Source organism: Xenopus tropicalis, chromosome 9, assembly GCF_000004195.4.
Source record: "Xenopus tropicalis strain Nigerian chromosome 9, UCB_Xtro_10.0, whole genome shotgun sequence".
Lineage (NCBI taxonomy): Eukaryota > Metazoa > Chordata > Amphibia > Anura > Pipidae > Xenopus > Xenopus tropicalis.
Genome location: NC_030685.2, coordinates 72,436,347 through 72,463,554, shown reverse-complemented (window position 1 = coordinate 72,463,554; position 27,208 = coordinate 72,436,347). Strand labels below are relative to the sequence as shown.

The window sequence follows — 27,208 nt, the reverse complement described above, 5'->3', positions numbered from 1 at the left end:
TCTCACAATCCCTGCCAACCAACACTTTAGCCTGTACGATCATAATTGGCAATTAAAAAAAAAAATCTAGACTGCCAACCACCACCGCTCATTGACTGGCACTAAAAGAACATTTTGTTGTGTCATTTTCCTCCTTAAAAACAATGCTGTTTAAAATATGTCACTTTTTTTTTATATTGGAACAAACTTTCCTCCGTCGTATGACCACGCGGATCGCTCCGCAATCAGAATAAAGCTGGCAGAGCCGACACAGTTTGGCAGCCGTTGGGGCTGGAGCTGAACAAACAGATTTAGAAGCAACGTTGGGTTGGAACGACTTGGCGAACGTTCAGATTTCCCTGAATTCATGTAAATGAGAGGCTGAATGACTGTCATTAGTCTCTTTGTAGCGCTCGCCGCGGTTTGTGTGCCGCCGCCAGGAGAGACTGGGATGGTTCCCGGGCAGGATATCTTTAGATCGTTCTCATGTGAACACGCATTTCGCACAATCAGTTTTCATTGTGTGGCCTCGGCTGAGCTTTGGGCTAAAAATATATACCAATTACAGTGAATGGGGCCTGCAGATGCGACGGGGAGGGATCTGATGGCGGTCGGCGCTCATTTACCGACATTTCCATGGAATAATCACAGTGACGTTCACTGCACAATGGCGCATACGGTCGTATCATTCTCATCGTATAAGGTTGGCAAGGGAGACCCATTCACCCACAGCAATGCTTTGCCATAAACAGAGAGGCAGGGATGCGCCAAACCCGGCATTTTTGGATTCAGACACATAACAAACATTCCTGAATCCGGGCCCTTATTTTCTATATTCAAATTTAATTGCAGCATCTGTAAACAAATATTGCCATGTTCAGCTGGAAGAAGTCACGTGACTACAGGGATTTAGATTGGACTGCAGCTCATATATGGAACTTGTCAATCATCATGTCATGTTCAATGCCTGAATATAGGTCTTACTCTGTGAGTTCCCAAGTGCATCTAAATTGCTATTTGACTTGTTCTTCTGGTTCCTGACTCTCTGCTTTGATTCTGACTATGATTCTTTGCTGCTTGCCTCAACATTTTGCCTGAATACAACTAAGGGCCTTCTTAAACTTTTGGATACCACAAACTGGACTCTCTGTATACAAGCTTCCTCCTTAGTCCGGACTTCAACCCAGTAAGGGCCATCAGGCCTTTGACAGGCTGGGGTGATTTTATATATTTTTTTCTTCTAGATTTCATGATGCTGGCAATTTTCATTATGTGATTGACACCACAGTGCCATCTGCTGGTCAGTTCTGCCAACCAGGTTACAGGAGAAAATACCAGAAGAGGAAAGGATTCTGCTGTAGCTCTACTTTTCTTGAGGGTGACAAAAATTGGAATTTCAAGATTGTTTCTTTTTAGGAATGTTTTGCTCTGACCAGCAGAAAAATAAGGTGCCCAGGCTGCCATACAACAGACCCCTAGCCGTATAAAATAGAATCCTGTCCAGCCTTCCAGGTTTGAATTTACCAGGTTCCCTACAGAAATCCTAACCATTTCCCCCAGTGGTAGCCTTACATAGATCATGCATTCTATTCCCATGGTAATAATATTTATATATACAGGTATATATATACAGGTGTATATATATATATATATATATATATATATATAAATCCCATCAGCAACCAAATCACAAGCAGTTTTTCAGACCCCATAGCAGTAGCACTTGCACACAGAGGGAAATCAGTTTCAACCTGCAACCCTACAACTCCCAGCACCCAGATTCTGGGATGAAGGCCATTGATAAGTTTGAGCTAGAAAGTGCAGAGAGATAGTTTTATGAAAGGTGTATGGCTCATTACCTTAACTCACACTTCCTTTTGTTATATTTACTAACACATTGCCCATTTGTTGGTAGTGAGATATGTTTTTTAATTATAATAAGTGTATAATGAATAAGGTGTTTTCCATAAGCAACCGTAGAGAGTTTTGTAGGAGAGAGAATTGTGCCATCTAGTGGTTTCTGGGGTGAACTGTTTCTTTATTTGATGTCAACAATTTCCCATTCCAGCAACAATTGGTATTTGTGTCTTTCTGTTATTGCAAGTGAAAGAACTTACTGGGGGTTAGTGATGAGCGAAACGCATTCAAGTCAATAGGTGACTTTTTTTTAAACAAGTGTTTACTTAACGTTTGACTTTATTTCTCACTCCAAATGCATTGAAGTCAATTGCCATATTTTTTTTGTCTCTGCAACATTTTTACCTTGGTGACTTTTTTGTCTCAACAAATTTTTGCTGCAGTTTCGTGAAACAATTCGCCGATGTCAAAATGCGGAATTTTGCTGCGAATCCGTGCCTGGCGAAAACATTTGCTCATCACCACTGGGGGGTCATTTATAAAGTTTGCACAGAGCATATTTATTCGCAATTTTTTTTTTGCGCATATTTTCCCCTAAATGCCTAAATTTCACACTGCCCACCTTTCCTTTTTTTGGGAATTGTGATGAAATGCACATTGCATAAAAAATTTGCAAATGAGATTGCGGTTTGCGTTAGCGTGCCCTCTGCGCATGTTTATTGTGCGCAAATAAAGCGCCGATTTTAACTTTGCAAATATAAAGGCGCAGTTTGTAAAATCAGTTTAGGGAATATTTTTTCTGCCACTAAAGTTGCGGCGTAACTCGGACAAAGAGCGTGCACATATATAATTCGCAATTTGCAATTATGCCATTATATTTAAAAAGCTCTTACTGATAATCGCATTGCAAATAAAAATTCACAATTATATATATATAATTGATATATCAATGTTTGAATTTTAATTTTTTTCACGATTCAAGTTTTTTTGTGCTAAAATTCGAGTTATGGCTCAAAAACGCAAACGTCTGTTGTTTATTAAATGCAAAAAAACCTTGAAAACTTGAATGTAAAAATTCACCATCTAAAAGCTTATATGTTTACTGTGCAGTTTATAAATGAGCCCCACTGTAGCACATTCACTATAAGCCTTGGAACAGACTTAGTACTCCCCTACGCAGAGCAGAATTCGCAGTGCGCGCCAGTTCTGCTGCTGATTTAATGTAGCCATATGTTTCGGCAGTGGGAACCAGCTGTTACAACACTCAGTGACAGGATATGATTTTTTATTATAGACTTGTTTTGTAACGGATTTGGTGATGATAAACTAGAGTGCGGAAATATACATCACTGTGTTACATAAAGATAAAGACGTTTTTTATTTACAAGTTTTTAATGATAAAAAACATCAAAACGGGAACATGAAGAAGCAAGTATGAATTGATAAGAATTACAGTATACAGGTATTTACATATAATGCACAATTTACCCCTATTGTAAAATATATTAGAAGTCGCCTTTCAGTTCAGTGACTAGTATAAATTAATTCACACTGCTCTTTGTACCATTATATGGTTACAGAACCCCTCAGTGACTTCTAATATCCTTATCAATCACAGTAGGGGGTACATTATCCCTTATAATACATGAGTGATACTCAGAGTTCCCTGTATAACTCAGCCTGCAGCTTTGTGCCTTTATATGGTCACAGAACCCCTCAGTGACTTCTCATATCCTTATCATTTACAGTAGGGGGTACATTATCCCTTATAATACATGAGTGATACTCAGAGTTCCCTGTATAACTCAGCCTGCAGCCTTGTGCCTTTATATGGTCATAGAACCCCTCAGTGACTTCTAATATCCTTATCATTTACAGTAGGGGGTACAGTATCCCTTATAATACATGAGTGATACTCAGAGTTTCCTGTATAACTCAGCCTGCAGCCTTGTGCCTTTATATGGTCACAGAACCCCTCAGTGACTTCTCATATCCTTATCATTTACAGTAGGGGGTACATTATCCTTTATAATATATAATTGATAATTCCATCAAGAATACAGGCTCTCACAGGCAGAACTGTCTTTGATAAAAGTTCTGCTTTGTTTGAGCTGAGCTCAGGAGAGAAAGTTAGGAGAAAAAAATTGAAGCAGACAGCTAGAGACGAGTTTCTATGGGAACCAGCAATGCCATCTCTTCACTGGCTGCTAGACTGGGGGTGTGTTTAGTAATATGAGCTTAGAACAACTGAGCATGCCCACAACAGCCAAAGCAAATTCCCAAGGGTGGGGGCCGAGTGGGTTACAGGAGGAGACGGAAATCTCAGTGATTGAGGAGATGTTGCAGCCTTACTACTAATCTCTGGAGAACCAGTGTGGCAGGTATTGAAAGATTTCAAAGAGGCTCTTCACTGATTAAATTTGTGTGTTTGGGGTTTATATGTCCTTTAAACATACACTTTAGGGCCTTATTTACAACCTTGGGGGTGCACCAGATTGCTGTCTTTTTTGGCACTTTACACACTGGGTGATCTGTAAATGATCCCTTTTAAGACATTTGGATGACAAATAATTAAAAAGTGCTAAAAAAAATTAAAAATGAAGACCAATTAAAAACTTGAAAAGAAAAGGCCATTTGACAACATTTCTGAGGATCCTGCGCAGAACCAATTTTTGAGACCTGAACCCGACCCAGACCCGTGGCCTGCAGACCCACTTCTATACGCACATCCGAAAATCCTGCGGGTACCCAACCCGATGCAGGACTCTACCTGAGGGTGAACTAGCCCTTTATCTGCTGTTTAGGAAACCTGTGGGGGGCAATAGAGGGAGTTTTGGGGAAATAAAACCCCTGTAATAAGGATTTATTTACAGTCTTTTGGCATTGCTTGCTGGCCGGGATAAGTACATTGTTGGGGGTCGGATGTCCTTCTTTTGGTCATTGCTTTCTGGCCTCAGAATGAGAGCTAAAGATCCCAATATCCAAATTAGAAACAATTAAGATTTATTTTTTTAAAACTAAATCAGTACAAACTCTGTTGCATGTACGAAGTAAACATTTTTTGGCTCCCCCCCCCCCCGCCTATAAAACACACATACTGTTAGACATATGGCAGCAGGTGCCTTGGCGCTGGATTTGTGGGCATTCTGACAAAACAGGTGCTCCGAGCGTCTGTACAGACTCCAGAGCCATTCACTCACTTTCATTAAGATTCTTTTTTCTTGTTTCGAAAGTTGACAAAGGATCCAAGGGTGCTAGAAAGTAAAGGTACTGGGGGGCATACAATAATCATTCAATAACTTTTAGCCCCATTTGCCCATTTGTAACAAGTACTGCAGTGTGCATTATCAGTTGATCCTTGCTTTCTGTGCTAGCACTTCACTAGTCCAAGAGGCTAAAGATGGCCAATGGTAAGGTCACAAAACAAGCAGAGCCTGATTTGGCTCCTAACCTGGTTATTGGCCCGGGGGCCACATGAACAGACCATAGTATAGGCCCATGGAGAGCCATCGGTTGGTTACTTTTGAAAGGTTTGGTGCGTTCCTCAAGTGATGGGATTTTCAAATATATCTGATAGAGGCAGACCTTACCTTTTGGCTTCATTCATGGGCCAAAGCCAATTCTGGACTCTCTGGAGATGTTTGGTTATAACCTACAGGTTCCTGAAGATGATTTTATTTAACTTCTACTTGTTGTTGTTACCTTCTGCCTGGTTACTGCCCAAGACCTGTCTACTTCCTGTTCCTGACCTCTGTTTACAAACTACCCATAACCCTATCTTGGCCTAAAAGGTGCCTTTCCAGCTCCTAATGGTAGAACACGCTGGACTCTCTTACCCAGATAGGCCCTTGCTAAGTGGAGAAGAAAGGGGGATGTTGTTGTGAAACTACACCACAGGGTTAGTACTCACGAAGCAATGCGGTAGTGTTGTTGTTGTTGTCAGATAAAATCACGGATAGAGCTGAGCAAAAGTGACACCACCAGTAGGCAGGTAAATGTTGACCAGGAGCAACTGTAAGACCACCCCTTTAAGGTTACCAGCTAGTGGTCCAGAGGAAAATATTCAGGGAGCAATATTCTAAGCCTGTTATCAGCACTGTGGTCTATTCACTTTAGGCTAGTTTAGAAGTGCTCTCTCCAGCTGCAATCCTTTGTTGGAGCACAAATCGGCTTTATCTAGTTATGTCTTACCTTCCTAGAACATATTTTGACAAAACTAGCCCATAATTTGACTAAACCTCATTCATGGGGGACTTGGTTCCCCGACTTTCTCTACAAGGGTTGGCCCTCTAGGTCAGAACTCTTTACTGAGTTTTATAGACAACAGGCTCCCCATACATGTCCACCTAGCTCAGAAGATGGAGGCCAGAGAGAAAGAACCACCCTTTTTTCAATCACTATCTTCTTCTACTTTCTGCAAGCTCTCTGCATATCTTTATGCCAGTATTGCTGTTGAAAATAGTTCTTAGTACAAGTTGATCCAGGGACTGGTCCGATTGCCTTGTCTTGGAGTCAGGAAGGAATTTTCCCCCCCTTTGAGGCAAATTAGAGAGGCTTCAGATGGGGTTTTTTACCTTCCTCTGGATCAGCTAGCAGTTAGGCAGGCTTCATATAGACAGAAAAGATTGAACTTGATTGACGTGTCTTTTTTCAACCTATGTTACTGTGTGTGAACTCCAGCCTGCCATGTTCTTCCCCCACATGTTGATGGAGGTTTTGCAGGAAATGTTTCTATTAACCAAAACGAAATCCTCCATAACAATCCTCCTCACCTATAGCAACCAATCAGTGATTGTTTTTTTTTCAACCAGCTGCAGGTAGAACAATGTCTACAACAATTTGATTGGTTGCCATGGGTTACTGCCCACGGGAAAAGTTGCCCAGTGTTGATAAATTGTCACTCCCACTGTCCTTCCTTCTGTTCGTTCATCCCTTCCAACTGCAGCCTTCAGTACCTTTGCTCAGGGGGACTCATACACCCCCTTTCAAAAGGTTTAACTCAGTGGTACCAGCCAGAGTCCCACCAAAAAACCTCTCGGGCATTGGCTTTAAGAAAACCAGGTTCCTCACTATACACTACTATCTCTAATTGGGTAATATCCCCTTCTTGCTCCTGGGTGGGGCACAAGCTGCCCTTTCTAACTGCCCGCTCTTTGCTTCACATCCCTAGGATGGGCTATTACAACAACTCTCCTTATTCTAATTTCCCTGACAGCTTCTCCCATCTCGTGCTGCAGATGTTTCCCATTGGCCATAGAAGAGCACAGATAATCCTGTCCATTCCTTTTATACCCTTTGGGCTCCTCCCTCTTTTTTAGAATGTTTTCTTTTCTCCAGCTCCCTCTGGTGGTGACTGGTAGTAAATACCCCCTTTAATATTAACAGCAAAACTCTGTGCTGCCATCTATTAATAAAATAATAAACATTACATACAACATAACATTTAACCTTTTTGTCACCCTCATACACATTTCAACATGGGCAGGTTTTCTTCCTAATAAAGAACTTCACCATCCACATTGACAATAATATAATTGAAATCCCATTTCCTATAGGAGCGTGCAGAGCTGTTTGTGGGCTCAATAAGAAAAGTGATCAATATTTTACTAGCCTTTTATCATTTTGAATATTCTTTTTTGAACATCGTTAAAATAATATAATTGGAACGGAATACTACTACTAATAATAGCAAATGGCCATTCCTGGCTGAGATGTTTGCATATGAAGAAAAACATATTCTTTGCTATGTGATTTTCTTTAATTGGATATATTCTCTGTTTCCTAAAATGTTTTTTTTTTTTCTCCCTCATAACCATCTGTTTTCTCGTGATTTCCCCTCTCTATATCTTGACTGCCTTCTTTTCTCCAACACCTGTTCTAATCCCCAGGAACGCAAGCCTTGGATTGTTTGCTGCTGTCTTTGAAGTGTTCCTCATGTCCTCTGATGATTAAAGCAGATTATATTTAATGCAGGAAAACTCACCTTGTGGTATTAATAATAATAATAATATGTTATCTTCTCAGATATCTATACTTTATGTTTTCATTTTGGCATTTAAAAAAAATACACAAATATATACAATATATACAAAACACCAATTTTTTGTTCTATTTCTTATGTGTTCAAGTTTTGTTACATAAACAGAGTGTTATTTACTTATGAATCAACCCTTGATCAGTGGTGTTAGACTAGCGGTTACTGAGCCATACAGCCAATTTGTTTTAGGCTAAATCATCTACAGATGTTGAAGTTAAGGACAGGGTCAGACTGGGGGGTGCAGGGCACACCGGGGGGCTACTGTCCCAGGGGCTCTGCCATGACCCGGGGGTTCCCACCACCCACCCAACCCTGGGCATAATGCTTACCTTTGGCGCTTCAGTGGAGAGAGATTGGTACCTGGGAAAGCACCAACAGTGATCGGGTCTGGGCTGGCAAGGCCCACCAGGATTTTTTCCCAGTGCCCCCCCCCCCAGCTTAGCACAAACCTGGTTAAGGGGCACTTAACCCAACCATAAAGTTGTCCCACTGTGCCCACAAGTTTTCTATAGAAGTTGACTAAAAACTTAATTACACATAGAAAATAATTCATTTTACGAGAATAAGGGCAGCTTGCCTAGGGTGCCCTTCTAACCTGGCCTGACAAGCATGGTCGCCCCTCTTGGTGTGGGCTGCATAGCGCTTGTAGGGGGCATTTTTACAAAATATATATATATATATGTGTTTGTTCAAATTAGGGGATGGGTAGTGGGCTGTGTGTGTGTGTGTCTGTGTGTGTTATAATAACACCTGTACTGCCATTATGAATGTAGTAGCATTCCCCCTTATTAACTCACTCCTTTTGTGAACTGAAATTACAATTCACATCTTAATGTAAACACGATATCCTAAAAAAAAAATTCCCCATGTTTGCGAGTGAGTTTGCCATATGTTCAGCTAAAAAAAGCATGCTAATTACTGAAGAGAAATTACATCAAAAGGAATTCAGACTGTTACAGATTGTCGGAGCTGTTTATCCGCAGGGCATCAATGCGGCAGTAAGGGAATAACTTTCTTAAATGTTCACAATCATTATCCATGTGCCTTTTCCCAAAAAATCACCTGCGTAATTCTGCAGGTAAAATCAGGAGGTACCCAAAATCCTTCGCTTGAAGGGTTTTGTCTGCTTTCTTAGAATGGGATCAATATCCCGACACCTATTGTCTAGAAAGCTGATTCCTATTTAAACAAAAAACAGAGTCCTGTCTAAGCAAATTATTATTTCTTAAAAGGAGTGCTAAACCCTAAAATCAAACTTGGTTAGAAATGGCACATTTTATATACAGGTATGGGACCTGTTATCCAGAATGCTTGGGACCTGGGGTATTCCGGATAAGGGATCTTTCCTTAATTTGGATCTCCATACCTTAAATCTGCTAAAAATTATTTAAATATTGAATAAACCCAATGGGCTTGTTCTGCCCCAATAAGGGGTAATTATATCTTAGTTGGGATCAAGTACAGGTACTGTTTTATTATTACAGAGAAAAGGGAATCATTTAACCATTAAATAAACCCAATAGGGCTGTTCTGCCCCCAATAAGGGGTAATTATATCTTAGTTGGGATCAAGTACAGGTACTGTTTTATTATTACAGAGAAAAGGGAATCATTTAACCATTAAATAAACCCAATAGGGCTGTTCTGCCCCAATAAGGGGTAATTATATCTTAGTTGGGATCAAGTACAGGTACTGTTTTATTATTACAGAGAAAAGGGAATCATTTAACCATTAAATAAACCCAATAGGGCTGTTCTGCCCCCAATAAGGGGTAATTATATCTTAGTTGGGATCAAGTACAGGTACTGTTTTATTATTACAGAGAAAAGGGAATCATTTAACCATGAAATAAACCCAAATAGGGCTGTTCTGCCCCCAATAAGGGGTAATTATATCTTAGTTTTAAAATTATATCATTTTTTAAAATTAGAATTATTTGCTTATAATGGAGTCTATGCGAGATGGCCTTTCCGTAATTCGGAACTTTCTGGATAACGGGTTTCCGGATAAGGGATCCCATACCTGTACTATACCTACTGTACCAGCCTAAAGGGTCAGCATTTCCAGGCCTTTAAAGTTGTGCACAGGATTTCCCCATCTTGGATTTTGTTAGGAGTGCCAGTGGCACCGCACATGCCCAGCAGGCAGTAAGGATAGGGCTTATCTGCACCTCCTGATGCTGAGCTCTGCTCCTCGGGCCAGATTGAAGAGCAGAGTGCAGTTTTCCCTGGGCAAAACTGTTTGTTAGATGAGCACAAAGGGGCTCAAGGTGGGCACACCACTAAAATGGTTAAACGATCAGATCAGCCTGATATTTCCCACTTCAGGGTGGTCATATCGGTAAAAGATCTGCTCGTTTGGCAACGATCAAATCAGCGGATCTTCAAGTATATATCCAGCTTAACAGGAAAGAGATGCATGAGTTGGTGCAGATAGAATCACCATCTTTAGAATAATCCCCAAAGATAGAGATATACTAGAAATATGAATTGGGTAAGAAAGTTGCACAGCATTAAATTACTGGACTGGAAAGAATATTGTCATGTCAACTGTCAACTATTTTACTTGGGCAGGAAGGAGGCAATAAGCACAGGTCACAGGGCAATAACACACAGGCTGGATTGCTTTCTGCTGCTAATACTAGGGAATGACAATTTGGTTCCCAGTCATTTAACAGTCTAAATGCTAATGGTTTACATGAACTAATCAGGAAGAGAGCTCCAGTGCATGGCCAATGTGCCAAAAAAGCACAAATTTCACAAGGTTTTATTCAACCTGTGTTTTGGGGCACCTGGGTTGGACAAATATAAAACCACAACTCCCCTTCTGAATTACTACCCTTGTGTCAGTCAGAATCATGGCCACAGTGTCAAATGTGCAGGAAGTTTCACTTCACGATTAGTAGAGTCACAGAAAGGAAACCTGAAATGGAATAGCATATGACTGAGAGTGGGCTTCCCAGGGGTTAGAAGCAAAAGCCACACAATCACCCACCAAACAGCATTGTGATGCTGGTAGGGGAAGAATAGAACCTAGAGATTTTCCCTGCTGGGGAGAAAAGGCAAGCATCAGCTGAGGTGGTAAAGGCTACCAGTGATGATTCATTCATACCGGAATTAAGAGATTATATATATATATATATAATATAATACACAAGAGCCATAAATATCCTTATAAACAGTGTTAGTGATGTGATCAGTTATAATTGGTGCTTATTGAGGTCATTTCTGTCACATGACTGACTGAAACTTGTGTATTATAATAAATAAAGTACCCCCTGTTGAAAAGTATGAGTATTAGAAGCCCCATTGGAGTTCCATGATCTGTCTAAAAGCACTCGGCCTTTGGCCTTGTGCATTTATATGGTCATGAAACCCCTTGGTGAGTTACAATATTCTTATAATTTACAATAGGGGGGAACTTTACTCACTATGTATTTTCTCTCTTCAATGTAAATAAATTCTGTATGGTGGATACTCTCAAACTGTAACAACCCTCTGCCAGTGGGCACAATGCAAGCCTGCCCTATGGCAGGAGGTAAGTACAGAGCTCCTTACACCCTGTTACTGCTCCCTAATTCGCTTGTTGCTTGAGTTATGTGCAAGTTAGGGGAAGTGTAGGGGGCACTGACCGCTCGTGAATACAGGGTTGCCAATCATAGATAGCACTGTATTCATGGGGGATGTTCTGGTCCTTCTCTCCAGACCTGCCGCTGATAGTAGAGCAGGGAAGACATGTTTTTTTATGCATCATGTCCTACCCTGCTGTCAGTAAATGACCCCTTATGCCTGTTCAGTTCAGACCCATGAAGTCTGAGACTGAAAGAAAAAGCTGGAGTGGAATAAAAATATATAATACATACTCAAAGACGGCAATGTTCTCAAGTGTGGGAAAAAAACAAGCGCTAAAACATAATTCTCAAACAAGCTTTAGTTCTCCTTTAAATAGGTCGGTGTGACCTCCAAGGGCATTTCCCAAATATAATTTACCTGTAATATTTAATTATCTCTTTCTTTAATGCTTTCTATATGATAACTGCTCGTTAAGGTAGACAAGTGGGATGATTTATTGAGGGAAGCGTGCGTCAGAGTCAATGAGTAAAATGCAAGAGGAACAGGTGTGTTTCACTGTGAAAAAGCATCGGGGCATATGAAATGATAGAGCAGCTGCTCGCTCTGGAGGCTGCCAAGCAATGTGTTTTTATTATTATTGTTATTATATCCTATTCCGTAATTATGCAAAATGACATATTCTTTGTTTGGGGGGCCGATCTGATTCCACTTTTCCTTTCTATAAAATGCAGAATATTCAGTAAGAAGCACTATCATTCTTCTACATTATTATCTGCTTAAAATTCAAGCTTTCTCATAACCATCTATTTAACAAAGCAAATTGGGCTTAGGATATGCTCTGGCCAATGGATGTGATATTATACTGAGAGAATTAGGAAGGCAGGTGATGGAATAGGAAAAGCTGCAGAACAGAAGGAATCTAAAAACACAGAAAAACATTAAAGTGGAACTCCGGCTTCCAAACCAAAATTTGCCCCGCACAACACAGAAACCCATAATACTTATCACTGTAATCTGCTTTGGGAAAAAGAAGGAATAAATACCATTTTTATAAGCTGAAATCCAGCTGCCAAACAGTCCTTCTCAGTGTGGGACTGGGGTGCCAAGGGCCCACCAGAAAACCTTAGACCTTAGGCCCACTCTCCTTCTCTGTTCACTCACTTTAATCTCTTAATTTCTTCATTTGACATACTATTATCAATCTTTTCCTCCATTTCTTCTGTTCCTTCTCATGTAGAATTGAGTAATGGCCATGGTATAGGCATGCAAGGCAACTGGTTGGGTGAGCAGGGGGGCCCACTGACGCCAGGCCCACCGGGAGATTTCCTGGTATCCTTGTGGGTCATTCCGACACTGGTCCTTCTCTTTCTGCATCATTTGAAATCCTGGCAGGGGAGGAGGGACTAAAACATTGATGTTACAAATTATAACAACTTCTCCACAGCTTACAGACAGCATGCAGGAACTACATAACCCACATTGTGGGATTGGGAGGATGCAGGCTGAAGGCAGGCTGAGGACAGTCGACTACAGTGACATTTTATTTGAGTCTCAAAGTAATCAGCCAGATCAGCAGGGGAACAGGGGCGGGGCTTAGGGAACTGTTCCAAACCATATTATTACATTAAACACCATGAAAAGCTGCATTTTATTTAATTGATGTATATTGCAAATGCTCAAGTTGTGTTTGGGCAGAGTTCCCCTTTAAGGTGAGAATTAAAAAGAAAGGGAATGGAGGAAAGTGCAAGTGCAGAACAGGACACAATGTGACAACACAAGGATAGATAAATAAGACAGTGGCAATATGTTTAAAAGGAAGCAAAATCATATTTATTTTAACATATTCTACCCTCAACAAATTGGTCTCATTGGCCGGCAATACTTAAGGATTCTTTTCTGTGCCTACAGCACAGTTTCTGATTAAACATTATTTCTACTACACAGCAGGGGATTTCCTAATCTTCATTTATATTTCCTATATCAGTTAAGGATGCTCACCACCTCATCCACCCAAGAGGCTTAAGGTGCAATTTACAAAGGGGAAACTGCTAGAGATGGGCTGCAAGATGCAATGGAGACTTGTAGCTGCCGATATCAGTCCCTTAGACAGATTCAGCATCTTATCGGCCCGTGTATGGGCAGAAACGAGGGGCCTGACTGACCAGGTTAGAAAATTCAGTTGGATAGGGGACCGCATCGGCTCGTTGATGCGGTCCCTGAACCGACTGCCCCATTGCCACCAATATAATTCGATCATTTGGCCCCAGGGCCAAACGATTGAATTAGCCTACACGCTCCCCAATATCGCCCACCTGTAGGTAGGGATATTGGGTGAAGATCCGCTTGCTTGGCGATCTCGCCAAGCAAGCGAATCTTAACGTGTATGGGGACCTTAAGGCTAACCCTACAGGTGGCCACACAAGTGGGGTTTTTCACACTAAATCGACCTTGAGGTGGGGGATATCAGACTGGTCCAATTGTTTGGCCCTCGCACCATGACAGGTGATTTAAAAGAGAGACAGGCCTAAATAGTAGAGACAGGCCTAAATAGTAAGAGAAGTAATACAAAGTAACGATAACAATAAAATTCTAGCCTTCCAGAGCAATTGTTTTTTTGATACCGTGGTCATAAAAACCTAAGGCGTAAAGAAGAAAATAGGGTGGGGTGGGTAAGCCCTTTCTATATCTCCTTTAGTCCCGTGGTACCTGACCTTTTACAATCATTTCTCTCAATTTCTGTCTTGCATTTTCTTACTCTAGAATTCTATCTACTGAGGCTTCTGTGCATCAAGAACTTTATTGAGAATGTTGTCAATGATATTGTCAGGAGAAAGAAAAATGGCCAAATGGCTTCTCACCAGAAGAACATCAGCCCAGCCCTTTTCCTTTCTACTGATAACTTCCTCGACAAACGTCCTTGACTACTTAAGGTTTGTAAAATGTGCTGTTGTAACAAAATGCATTCATAGTAACAATATTTTAACCCTTAATATCTTGGAATGAAAAAAAATCAGTAATGAATATTAACTGCAAAAGTGATCAGAATAGCATATAAATATATATATATAAATATATAATATATTGGCGTCATTTTCACAGGGGTTATGGATACTTAAGGATTTGTTATCCTTGATAAAGCTCCTAATGTGGACTAAAACGTTGGACACAAGTGGCTTGTGAAATAAAGACATTTTGTTGTTTTTATGTTTGAGAGTGCTTAACAAATTGTTTTTTTTACCACGTTTGGAGACAAGTGCAGCCACATTTTCTTTGATATATATATGTAAATATTGGATAGTGGTTCAAAATTACATTTTCTTTCAGTGTGCAATAATAACCTCATTTCCAGAGAGCAGTATCTGCCCCGTGGCTTATATTTTCTGCACCACTGCTTCTGACCCCTGAATTAATGTAGCAGACTGCAGATGATTAACAGACCTGGAGAAGAGGAAAGCAATATGATCCATTCTTATGTATATTTTATATTCCTTCCAACCTTCTCTAATGGTCTGTCCCTTGCATACTAGGTCACAAGTAAAAGTGATACGTTGCATTTCCACTATAACACGCTTCATGCACTAACTGCCCCTTTGCACGGTTACTCCCTTCACAATGCAAGCAATACAAATATGGGAAAGTACCTTTCTTTTGTTTGCTCTTATAAACCTTTGTTCTTAATCTGATCCACGTGGACTATAAAAGGCAATGTCATGGTCGGTGATAGATTTGCCCAGTCTGTTGTCTTTGTCTGTTGTAGTCTAATTATATTATTGGAATTTCTACTTCAACTATGGGGTTATCTGGGCCTCACATACCCTAGCAACCAGGTAGTGGTTGTCAAAAAATGTAACAATAAAACAATAATATGGAGCTTTACAGATCATTGTTCCTTAGTTCCCAGGGTCAGTGACCCGGATAACAACCAAAGAGCATTGTTAAGTTGCCGTATGAAGAAAGCAGAATAGGGAAGCAAAAAATGTAAAGGTCCATTGGAAAAGCCCCTAACAACAGAGCACTCAGTAAAAATTCTCTCATGTAAAGGTGAACTTTCCCTTTAAAAGTTCCTGTATTAAGGGCCACTAAACCTTTACATTTTCCACCAGAACTGAGCCTGGCACATGGGACTACCTATGCTTATACAGACCGATGCTATCTTTCTATGCAGGCATTAAAAAAAAACAAGGCAGTTGTCCTTGCAATGAAGAGTGACAATTATTGGCCTGTTTAGCTAGCCATGCCCCCAACAATATTAGCCACATCCCCTTGACTGCCAAGCTATATTTTCTTCTTCCTTCTTGTAATGTAATTATAATCCCTATAGGAGCTATTCATAAAGGCAATGGCTGATTTGGAAAGTCTTTAACCGAATGCTGACACTCTACCCCTAATGTATGTATTAATCCAAAGCTTCCATGTTATGGTATAGGTAGACCCACTAGTATTTTATATTATGACAGCTTAAAGAAATCTGGCATCTGAATGAGGCTCACGTAAGGATGATGTATTGGGGAGGCGGAGAGCAAAAACCTGTACCTGTGGTCATTAGGCTACAATGTAAGATAAGGTAAGCCTTTTCTATGGGGTCCCCCATTCCAGTTGGCAGGGACCACAACCCAAGGGGCCTAGCAGGGCAGAGGTTTAATAATTAAATATTATGGGGACACATGATTTCCAAGATTTTGGCCCTGCCAGAAAGTATAGTTGGAATGCTTCACCCTCCCTTGTGCTAAACATAGTCAGCTTTGTTTTATTTTTAATCACCCCTTTTTGGATGATAGAAGGTGGTAAGGATTTTAAGACAGCAGCCACTTTAGCTATGTTTTGCCTTCTAAATACAGATTTCTGAAACCATAAATGAAATAGTGCCGGCAGTGGTACCAGCTACACTTCTTCCATTGTTCTCTTATATAGAAGCTGATTTTCCCCAAACTGCTTTGTGCCAAGTAGGTCAGTTCATGGGTATCATGCAGAGGAGATTGCAAGGTGTGAATGTTACAACATGTTTGTTTGAGTAAAACAAGTGGCATTGTTCTAACAAGAGAATTGGCCTCCCCTTAACAAATACAATATGTTTTTATCACTAACAGAATAGGCCGCTGACCCTGCTGGCAGAGAAAGACTTTCAGTTCCCATGCAGATATTACCGATAGTATCCTACACCGTGGAACATTTTTCGGGTACTTTGGGGCATGGGAGGTGGCACCAAATCATTCTAAATCATCAGGTATGGCAACGGACTCAAAGCAGGGCAGCCATGCTACTTATGATGATCAGGTTATTAGCTCAGTGCCCATCTGGGTCCCCTGGGTGATGAGCCCTATCACCTAAGCAGATTGCAGCCTCACACCCAAAAGCTGATCTGCCCAGTCATGCCTTGGTATGCCAATACACACCTTTAATCTGCCCAAAAGCTGCCATTCCCCACAATCCCCCCAAGCACATTCAGAGCTGTAATCATTGTTGCCCATAGCAACCTAAGATGCCCATAGTCCTATAATCATTGTTGTGCTGGCAGGGTGCCCATAGCTGAACCTTCTGTAATCATTGTTGCTCTTACAGGATACCCATATAGCAGTCCCAGTCAGTGATGAAATCGTTGTTGTTTTTACAGGATGCCCATAGCCATCCCATTCATTGCTGTAATCAGGCCCGGATTTGTGGAAAGGCCACAAAGGCCCGGGCCTAGGGCGGCACAAGTTTAGGGGCGGCATGCCGCCCCGCCGCAACAGAATTTTTAAATTTGGCTCCCATACGGAGCAGTCGGGACCTCTCCCCACTGCTCCGTATGGGAGTTTAAATGTGCGATTGCGCACTCAGGGGGAGAGGGCGCCGCGCGATTGCGCATGCGCACTCGTGGGGGGGCGGGGGCGGCCTCGGGGCACCGCGAAGTTAAATCCGGCCCTGGCTGTAATCATTGTTGTGCTGGCAGGGTGCCCATAGCTGTACCTGCTGTAATTATTGTTGCTCTTACAGGATGCCCATAGCTGTGCCGGTCAGTGCTGTAATCACTGTTGCTCTAGTGCATTGTAGTTTATATTCCTATACAGTCCTGTCAATTTAGTGTGCAGAATTATTATCATATGCAGAACTCATAATAAACAGATATCTACATCTATCTATCTATCTATCTATCTATCTATCTATCTATCTATCTATCAATCATCTATCTATCTATCTATCTAGCTATCTATCATCTATCTATCTATCATCTATCTATCTATCATCCATCTATCTATCTATCTATCATCTATCTATCTAGCTATCTATCATCTATCTATCTATCATCTATCTATCTATCATCTATCTATCTATCATCTATCTATCTAGCTATCTATCATCTATCTATCTATCTATCTATCTATCTATCTAGCTATCTATCATCTATCTATCTATCTATCTATCTATCTATCTATCATCTATCTATCTATCTATCTATCATCTATCTATCTATCTATCTATCTATCTATCATCTATCTATCTATCATCTATCTATCTATCTATCTATCTATCTATCATCTATCTATCTAGCTATCTATCATCTATCTATCTATCTATCTATCTATCTATCTAGCTATCTATCTATCATCTATCTATCTATCTATCAATCATCTATCTATCTATCTATCTATCATCTATCTATCTATCTATCTATCTATCTATCTATCATCTATCTATCTATCATCTATCTATCTATCTATCATCTATCTATCTAGCTATCTATCATCTATCTATCTATCTATCTATCTATCTATCTATCTATCTATCTATCTATCTAGCTATCTATCTATCATCTATCAATCTATCTATCTATCATCTATCTATCTATCATCTATCTATCTATCTATCTATCTATCTATCTATCTATCTAGCTAGCTAGCTAGCTATCTATCATCTATCTATCTATCTATCATCTATCTATCTATCATCTATCTATCTATCTATCTATCATTCATCTATCTATCATCTACAAGTATCTATCTATCATCTATATATCATCTATCTATCTATCTATCATATATCTATCTATCATCTATCTATCTATCTATCTAGCTATCTATCTATCTATCTATCTATCTATCTATCATCTATCTATCTATCTGTCTATCTATCTATCTATCTATCTATCAATCATCTATCATCTATCTATCTATCTATCTATCTATCTATCTATCTATCTATCATCTATCTATCTATCAATCATCTATCATCTATCTATCTATCTATCAATCATCTATCATCTATCTATCTATCTATCTATCTATCATCTATCTGTGTGTGTGTTATATGGTCACTGACCTTGTTGACTCCTAATATCTTTACAGAAGAGGTTATATGAACTGTATAATGTTCCTTTTGTATTATGATCATAATATCATCATAATGTGATCATATGTGATGTCATAGCTACAGGATTATAACAGCATTAAGTTACAGATGATGATGATGTGTTAAAATGAAACAGTTATAAACCAGAAACCTGTAACAATACAGTGGTTACGCTCGATGCAATGCAGCGCTAGATTCTGTGTTTGATCTTCAACGATGAATTTCACATGAATCTTGTAGGTGGGTGTGTGTTTTGGTTCGTTACCACAGGTCACAACCATACCAGTAAGGCTCCTAACGAGCCTAAGGAACATGTGATTAGATTGCAAAACAGGGTAGGGATTGATATAAATGATAAACAGTTTCTATAAAGATCTCTATATGTTAATGTGAAACAGGTGGAAAAACTGACAGAAATAAATGATAAAATCTACACACTGGATTTTAATATAATTTAAATTCTCAGTAGGTATCAATTCCAAAGCTTTTTGGGTGCCTTTTCATCGTGGTGCAGTTGTTAAGGGCCCTGGGTTCAGTTCTGACCTGGGCACTATCTGTATGGAGTGTGTACGTTAGAGGGGGTTCCTGCCACCTACACTCCAAAAACAAACACAAAGATTATTTGGGTTCATTAAAAAAAATTGACAATACAGTGTGTGTTTTTGTAATGAAAGGTAGTAAATTCCACTGGGACAAGCAGGGTCGACCTGGGATGTTACCCCAGGGTGCTACCCCTGGGGGCCCCCACACCCCCTTAGGGACCTCCAACCGCTCACCCACCGCCAGTCCCCCCTCGCGTGCATACCTTATACTTTGGAGAGGGAGTACAGAGATGGCAGCAGGGATCGGCAGGTGGGGATTGCGTCTGGGTCAGCGGGGTCCACCGGCTTTTCCCCTGGTGTCCCACCAGCCCAGTCCGACCCTGGGGACTGATATGAATGTGAATGATTAATATTTTCTGTTTATTCCTAAAAAATATTTTTTGGTTAATGTAAACAGGATGAGAGCTGCCATATTCTCTGCTGAGTCACCTTAGGACTAGCCCACCATATTCTCTGCTGAGTCACCTTAGGACTAGCCCACCATATTCTCTGCTGAGTCACCTTAGGACTAGCCCACCATATTCTCTGCTGAGTCACCTTAGGACTAGCCCACCATATTCTCTGCTGAGTCACCTTAGGACTAGCCCACCATATTCTCTGCTGAGTCACCTTAGGACTAGCCCACCATATTCTCTGCTGAGTCACCTTAGGACTAGCCCACCATATTCTCTGCTGAGTCACCTTAGGACTAGCCCACCATATTCTCTGCTGAGTCACCTTAGGACTAGCCCACCATATTCTCTGCTGAGTCACCTTAGGACTAGCCCACCATATTCTCTGCTGAGTCACCTTAGGAATAGCCCACCTGTTTCTGACCACTTGTCTTTGCTTGCCCTTGGAATAAATCCCAGCCCAGTTAGTATAGTAACTGTGACCCTAAAACTGGTCATACACGCACTGCTTGTTTTGTACGGTTTTTGGACTGTGTGTGGGCTCCGAATTATCGTCCCAACAATTTTCTGCTTGGGATTGTAAGATACTTAGATTGTAAACTCTACGGGGCAGGGACCACCTTCCTACTGTGTCTCATACCACATGGCACTTATTCCCAGTGCATTTATATATATTTATTGTATTTATTTATTATATCACTTGTCCTCCCTGTGTATAATTTTGTATTTTGTAAGATTGTACAGCGCTGCGTACCCTTGTGGCACTTTATAAATAAAGTTATACATACATACATACATTTTCATACCATTGTGATTGGTCGCTTAGTCGACCGGACAGGTTAGAAAATTCCGGTCACATAACAATAATATCTGTGCATGTATTGTGTATCTGACAAAAGCCTTGGGGGACCTACAATGCATTTCCTCTGCATCACTTTTGCACAATTGTTGTCTGCCAATTATTAATGGACAAAACATCATCCAATTTGTTCCAGTTTGGCTTTATCCTACAATTTAAGTCTGAATGTTAGTTTTAAATCATTGCATTAAAACTTACGACCCTTAACAGACAAGCCATGGCCTTGGCGCAGGGGGAATATAGACCACCAATAACCCCAAGCAGATTTTCCCCTGAATAAAGGCTATTAAATTGTGTGATTGGTCATTTTAAGGTCCCCATACACGAGCAGATCCGCTCGCTTGGCGATGTCGCCAAGCGAGCGGATCTTCACCCGATATCCCCACCTACGGGTGGCCGATATCGGGGAGCATTTAGGTAAAAAAAAAAAAATTAGATCGTTTGGCCCTAGGGCAGCAATGGGGCAGTCGGTTCGGGGACCGCATCAACGAGCCGATGCGGCCCCCGGTCCGAATGGATTTTCTAACCTGGCTGATTGATATCTGGCCAATTTCAGGCCAGATATCGGTCGGCCAGGCCCCTCGGTTCTCCAAGGGACCCATATCGGCAGCTACTATCGGCCGTGTATGGGGACCTTTAGCTCACAGAAATACAAAGGTGCATACAGGGCAGATTCACCAATACTTGCACCCAGTCATCACCCCATGCTTTTTAACCCCTTCCCACCTCACCTTAACATGAATTTTTAACCCACCACAACACACCTAGAAAAACGTCCGCGTCGGGGAAAGAGGAAGCACAAGAGAGCGAAAAAATTTCACCAGTAGGAACTAGAGTTCAGTTTTACAATCCGCAAGGTATTCAGTGTAAATTCTATATATAGTCCTGTAACGTTGCCTTTGATCAGGGTTGCGAAAGAGAGAGATATAATAGAACGACGGGGCATTCTAAGAAAAAAAAGGGGGCAAAGAAAGAGTATATCTAAGAACTGCTTCATTGTAAAGTGTTGAAGTACATTTTGGGCTGAAAGATACTGAAAGCAATTGGCTGACAGCGACTTTAAATAAGGAAGCCGTGCAGCTGGGGATTTCCCCTTGGAAGTTCCCAGCTAATGTAACTATTAACATCAGGGCAGGCAGGCCAGATTGCTCAGGTTTCAAGAGGCCACCGAAGCAATTCTACAGGCTGCACAGTCTATGGAAGATGTGGTCGAAGGAGGAACGGTGACAAGGAGCCTCTTTATAAGGTAATGGGCAATTTGAATTTCTATGTGAATTTGTTAGTAACTAAGGGTGTTGAAAGTGAATGCAGAGATGGCAGAGGGGGAACTGCCACCCAAGGCTTAATCCTTCAGAGAAGAGCAAAACACTGCCAAGTGTAGTTTTATGATTGCAAAACTACAACTCCCAGAATACACAACTGGAATGGACTATTGTAGCACTGAAACTGGCACAATGTGCCTCTGTATTAAATCAGTGCAGTACATACAGGGTGCCCTCCACTTTCCACTGCTGTGTGTCCTTGTAAAGGCACGGCTTAGGCAATGCCACCCATACACGTGCATACACATTATTATTATTATTAACATTTATTTATAAAGTGCCAACATATTCCGCAGCGCTGTACAATAAGTGGGTTACATACATTGGACATACAGAGTAACATATTAAGCAACCAATAACCGATACAAGAGGTAAAGAGAGCCCTGCCCAAAAGAGTTTACAATCTACACATACAATTTAATTTCATTTTCTGGATTTTTTTTTATGTGGATATGAAAATATTGCAAACTGGGTATTCATTCAAATTAATAAATAGCTCTAATAGAAATTCCATTCTTACAATGAATATATAACATTGTACAGGCATAGGACCTGTTAAACAGACCTGGGGTTTTCCAAATAAGGGATCTTTCCGTAATTCGGATCTCTATACTTTACGTCTACTTAAAAATCTTTTAAACATTAAATAAACCCAATAGGATTGTTCTGCCTCTAATAAAGATTGATAATATTTTAGGATTAAATACAAGATACTGTTTTATTATTACAGAGAAAAAGGAAATGTTTGAAAATCTTGAATTATTTCATAAAAATGGAGTCTGTGGGGGATGGCCTTCCCGCAATTCTGAACTTTCTGAGTTTGCAGATATTGAATCTTATAGATTTGATTCATTTTTTGTATTTATAATATTGATATATTTTTATTGACCTATACAGCTCTTGCTTTTTTTTTTTGTTTTGAATGGAAAATACATTAGAGCTGTGTCCAAATTATTCCATCTCAGATGCATCAAATCCATTGCTTTTCGATTCGGGTCATTGAACTGTACCCAAGATTGGGCCTAATTCAAATGTAAGGAAAACTCCTCCCCCGAAATAGCAAAGTTCAATTTAATTTTTAGATTTGGTCAAATACCAAGTGGAATATTCGATTCGGTACATTTCTATTATTTTACACAACTATCTACAGTTGAAATTTTCTAATTTCATGTGTGGTAGGATCATGTTATTTGTAAGGTTCATGTTTAGTTTCAGAAAACATATTGCTTTCACCCCCAAATAATGATTTATTCTTTTTTTAGTTGATTTCTATTTAATATCATTTTTAATTTGCATTTTAAAAATCAATTGATTTCATTTTACCCCTCTCACGTTCCCCAAAGCCGAACAGCAGCTCAGTAAACTTGATTGCTGACTCTCTGAACATTGGTTACATTGTTGGCTGTTATACAGTCACCAAATACCCAGTGTGTGAGCTTTAGCCTATAGGATAAACCCACGTAAATGGGATTTCATCGGAGCTCTTAGTAATTCATTCCCAGAATTCCTTTTGTTTATTTAATACATAAATAGCTGGCGTTTCTAAGTGGCAGCAAGTTCAGCCCCTACTGAGCATGCTCCTATTTGCTTCTATCAAATTGTAACAGTTTAGAGAGTCAGAGACCAGACTTTAAGAGAACATGATAACGAAACAATTTTTTTTCTAGTGCGAAATCTTTTAAAAAAAAAATTTTACCAAAAGATCAAAAAGCAATTGAAAAAAAAGTGTTCTTTTTGACAACAAACCTCTTTCTGAAGACGAACAAACCCTCAGCCGTTATTTAGCAACAAAGAAGGAAACTAGAAATATAGTCATTTCCACAATTACTCCACCAAAAAAAAAAAAAAAAAAAAGTCCGTCTGTTTAAAAATAGAAAATACATTTAAATTAAATGGGGGCAAAAAACCCAGAAGTTTGGTTTTTTTTCACGTGCAGTTATGATGTACAAACCCCCCCTCTTCCAAAAGCAATCATGTGACCTTAAAACAAAAATAATCTTGTTGTTATATATAATCCAAAAAAATGTAAGGTTACTTCTACATGTATTATATGAATAGAAAAGCATTGCATAATGGTTGCTGACTTGTGTTTCCAGTCTAGTGAGACTGAAGACACGAGTTCTTTGTGGCTGTTTGAACTAAATTCTGTTTTGTTTCTTTTAAAGGAACAGTAGCACCAAAAAGTGAAAGTGTTTTAGTAAGTAATTCAAGTACAACTGCACTGCAATGATAGAACTGGTGTGTTTGCTTCAGAAAGACTACTATAGTTTATATAAATAAGCTGCTGTGTAGCCATGGGGAAAAAAGGAAAAAGCCAGAGGTTACATAGCCGATAATATAAACTCTGTAGAATACAATGGTGTTTTACAGAACTTATCTGTTATCTTCTAATTTAGCCTTATTTCAATTTGAATAGCTAACCTTATGACTACAGAGCAGATTTATTTATACAAACTATAATAGGGTTTCTGAAGCAAACACAAAAGTTTTACCAGTGCAGGGCAACAGCATATATTGTAATTATTTTGATATATTTTCATTGTTGGTGTTACTGTTCCTTTAAGGATTGAAGTTCCTAAAGACTGGGCAGTTTTTGTTCATTCCTTGTGGAGTAGTTTAAATGTGGTAGATATAAAATCTATACATTATTTAAAGGAGAAGGAAAGGTACAATAACTGGGGGGTGCCAAAATGTTAGGCACCCCCCAGTGATCACTCACCTGATACCCCAGGCCGGGGCTTCTGTTAGGAGAAACCCGAACCATCCAGGGGTAACTGCGAGACAGCGATCCTCTTCCTTCTTCTCTTTTTTTGCGCCGCCTGCACAAGAACAGTACAGTAAAAAGCTGAACTTTAACAAAAAAGCCAGCTTTATCACTACTTACCTTTACTTCTCCTTTAATTTAGATTTGCCTGAACAAAGCATGCAAATGTATTAATAAATGTTCTTATGTAAATAGAAACAGAAACCAAAGCTGGGGGGAAAAAAGTGATTTTTTTTTCGGGCGAATTAGCCCAATATCACCCACCTTAGGTGGGCATATCGAGACAGGGTCAGACTGGGCCGCCGGGACACCGGGAAGAAACCCAGTGGGCCCCGACCCTTCCCGGCACACCCCCGGCCGACCATTCTTCCCCTGACGCGCGCCGGGAAGGGTCGGGGCCCACTGGGTTTCTTCCCGGTGTCCCGGCGGCCCAGTCTGACCCTGTCTCGATATGCCCACCTAAGGTGGGTGATATTGGGCTAATTCGCCCGAAAAAAAAAAATCACTTTTTCCCCCCATACGTGTCAGGGGAGGATGTCGGGACCCTGCAGGGGGTAAGGGAGATCCAGTGGGGGCCCCTGCAGGGGGTAAGGGAGGCTCAGCGGGGGGCCCTGTGGGGGGGGAGTTAGGGGGTGCGGGGGACTCCGGTGGGCCCTGCACCCCCATGTCCGACCCTGTATTGGGAGAAGATCCACACAATAGATAATAAATGTAAAATTGTTTCTTAGGATGACTGGTCCCCTTTAATATAGGCAATAGGGACTGCATTATTATTTATATCAGTGTAAAGTGTTCATTAAAAGTCTTGACTGATAAGAGGGTGACTTTGCCCGTGCTTAATTACAGTTTTTGACTTCCTGGGTCAATTGCCCCAGATAATTACAATTTGAGTAGGGCCTTCTTTTCTCGTTAATGGCATTTATGGAGTTTATTTTAAAGCTGAAGGCCAGCAAGTATTTGGCTTGGTGATTCCATAGGGAATAAAGAGAAGCAACCCAAGTTCCAGAGATTTCAGCATGAAAGAACCAGTAATACCAAAAATGAAAACTATTTAGTACATACTCTATAGGGGGAATTCACAAAAGTGCTGATATGGAGACAAAATAAAAGTGGAGATAGATTTGTCAGATTTTCCACCTAATTCACAAACCTCTATCTCCACTTTTGTGAATTTGTCTTTTAAACAGACAGTTTATAGATTTTGTCATTTTCCTGACATTTTTTTTAAGAATTTGCCTTTAGCTCTTAGTAAATCTGTCGGTGCCATCAAACTCAATCCCACAGCTACACGAGCCTTGGAGCAAGGATTTTACCAGCAGGATTTTGCATTTCATTTGTCATTTCACTTTGGGGGCATTTCCTGAGGGATAATTTTAGTTTGCCCAGGGAAACTATACATCAATTTTTTCAGGACAATCTGGGCTTTCTAATGTTTTCCATATTCCTGTGTAATTCCACTTCTGTAACAAGATTTAAGGGTCTAAATACCTTCTTCTCTAGCCCCTACTCATTACTGGGCAGCAGCAATCCAGTCCCCACACCAACATGCCCGGTGAATAGAGGTCCAACAGGACTAGGGCCCACTGGGTTTTTATCCAGTGCCCTGTTGGGCCAGTCCAACCCTGTACCCCAATATCCCAGTGTGTATGTGCTGCTTTCTGATCCCCAAGATGGCTGCTGGGAACAGGTGGGGGACAAATGCTGTCAGGCAGCTCTGTAGTTCTGGACACACTATGGGGGCACAGATAAGTTTGGGCAAACTTTTTATATATAAGATATAAATTAAACTTTTTTTAATCAGTGTTTTACTTGTTTATAAAATGTTAATGAGGCTTTTTGCACCTATTGTTCTAGGGTTAGACAGAAACTTGTCCCCTAACAATAGGCTGCTAATCCCCATTAATATGTTAACGATCCCCCAATGGGGCCCCTACCTTAGGTGTGAAATGGAGACGGGGGGAAACAAAACAAAACAGAAGAACTTAGAAGTGATGTGACAGTTACACTGAGCATTTTGAAAATGCCGGGGAAAAATGTCGGGAAAAAAAGTCGTTAAAATGTCGTATAAATGTCATTAAACGGCAAATTCACAAAAGTGTCTGTAAACTGTCTTTCTTCACCAAAAACAGAAAAGTGGCGGTGGAGTCGGAATTTAGGCGGATTTCTGTTTGTAAATCTGGAGAAAATGTTTTCCACCAGTTTTTCCACCACTTTTACTCCAAAAAAGGGCTACCTCCACATTTGTGAATTCCCCCCTATATATTTCTACATTTCAGCCTCTTGGTTTGTCATCTACCTTCTTGGGATCATTTACTAACACTGGGCAAATCTGCATTAGTCTTCCAGTGGGATGATGAAGGCCAACACAAGTAATGCAGTTTGGATATTCCTGATCTAAGTACAGGGTATGAGACCTATCATTCAGAAACCCATTATCCAGAAAGCTCCAAAATACAGAAAGGCCATTTCCAGAGAGTTAATTTTTAGCAAATCATTTT

The 27,208-nt window shown here is 40.4% G+C and overlaps 1 protein-coding gene across 1 annotated transcript in view; it reads left to right on the top strand.

The window, feature by feature from the left end:
- The first annotated feature begins 21,768 nt into the window (after window positions 1–21,768).
- The window catches only part of tank (TRAF family member associated NFKB activator), a 47,369-nt gene continuing 41,929 nt past the window's right edge, over window positions 21,769–27,208 (top strand). Inside the window, exon 1 of the mRNA XM_004917697.4 lies at window positions 21,769–21,870. The gene's annotated coding sequence lies outside the window, so the exon portion shown is untranslated. The remainder of the gene's footprint in view (window positions 21,871–27,208) is intronic.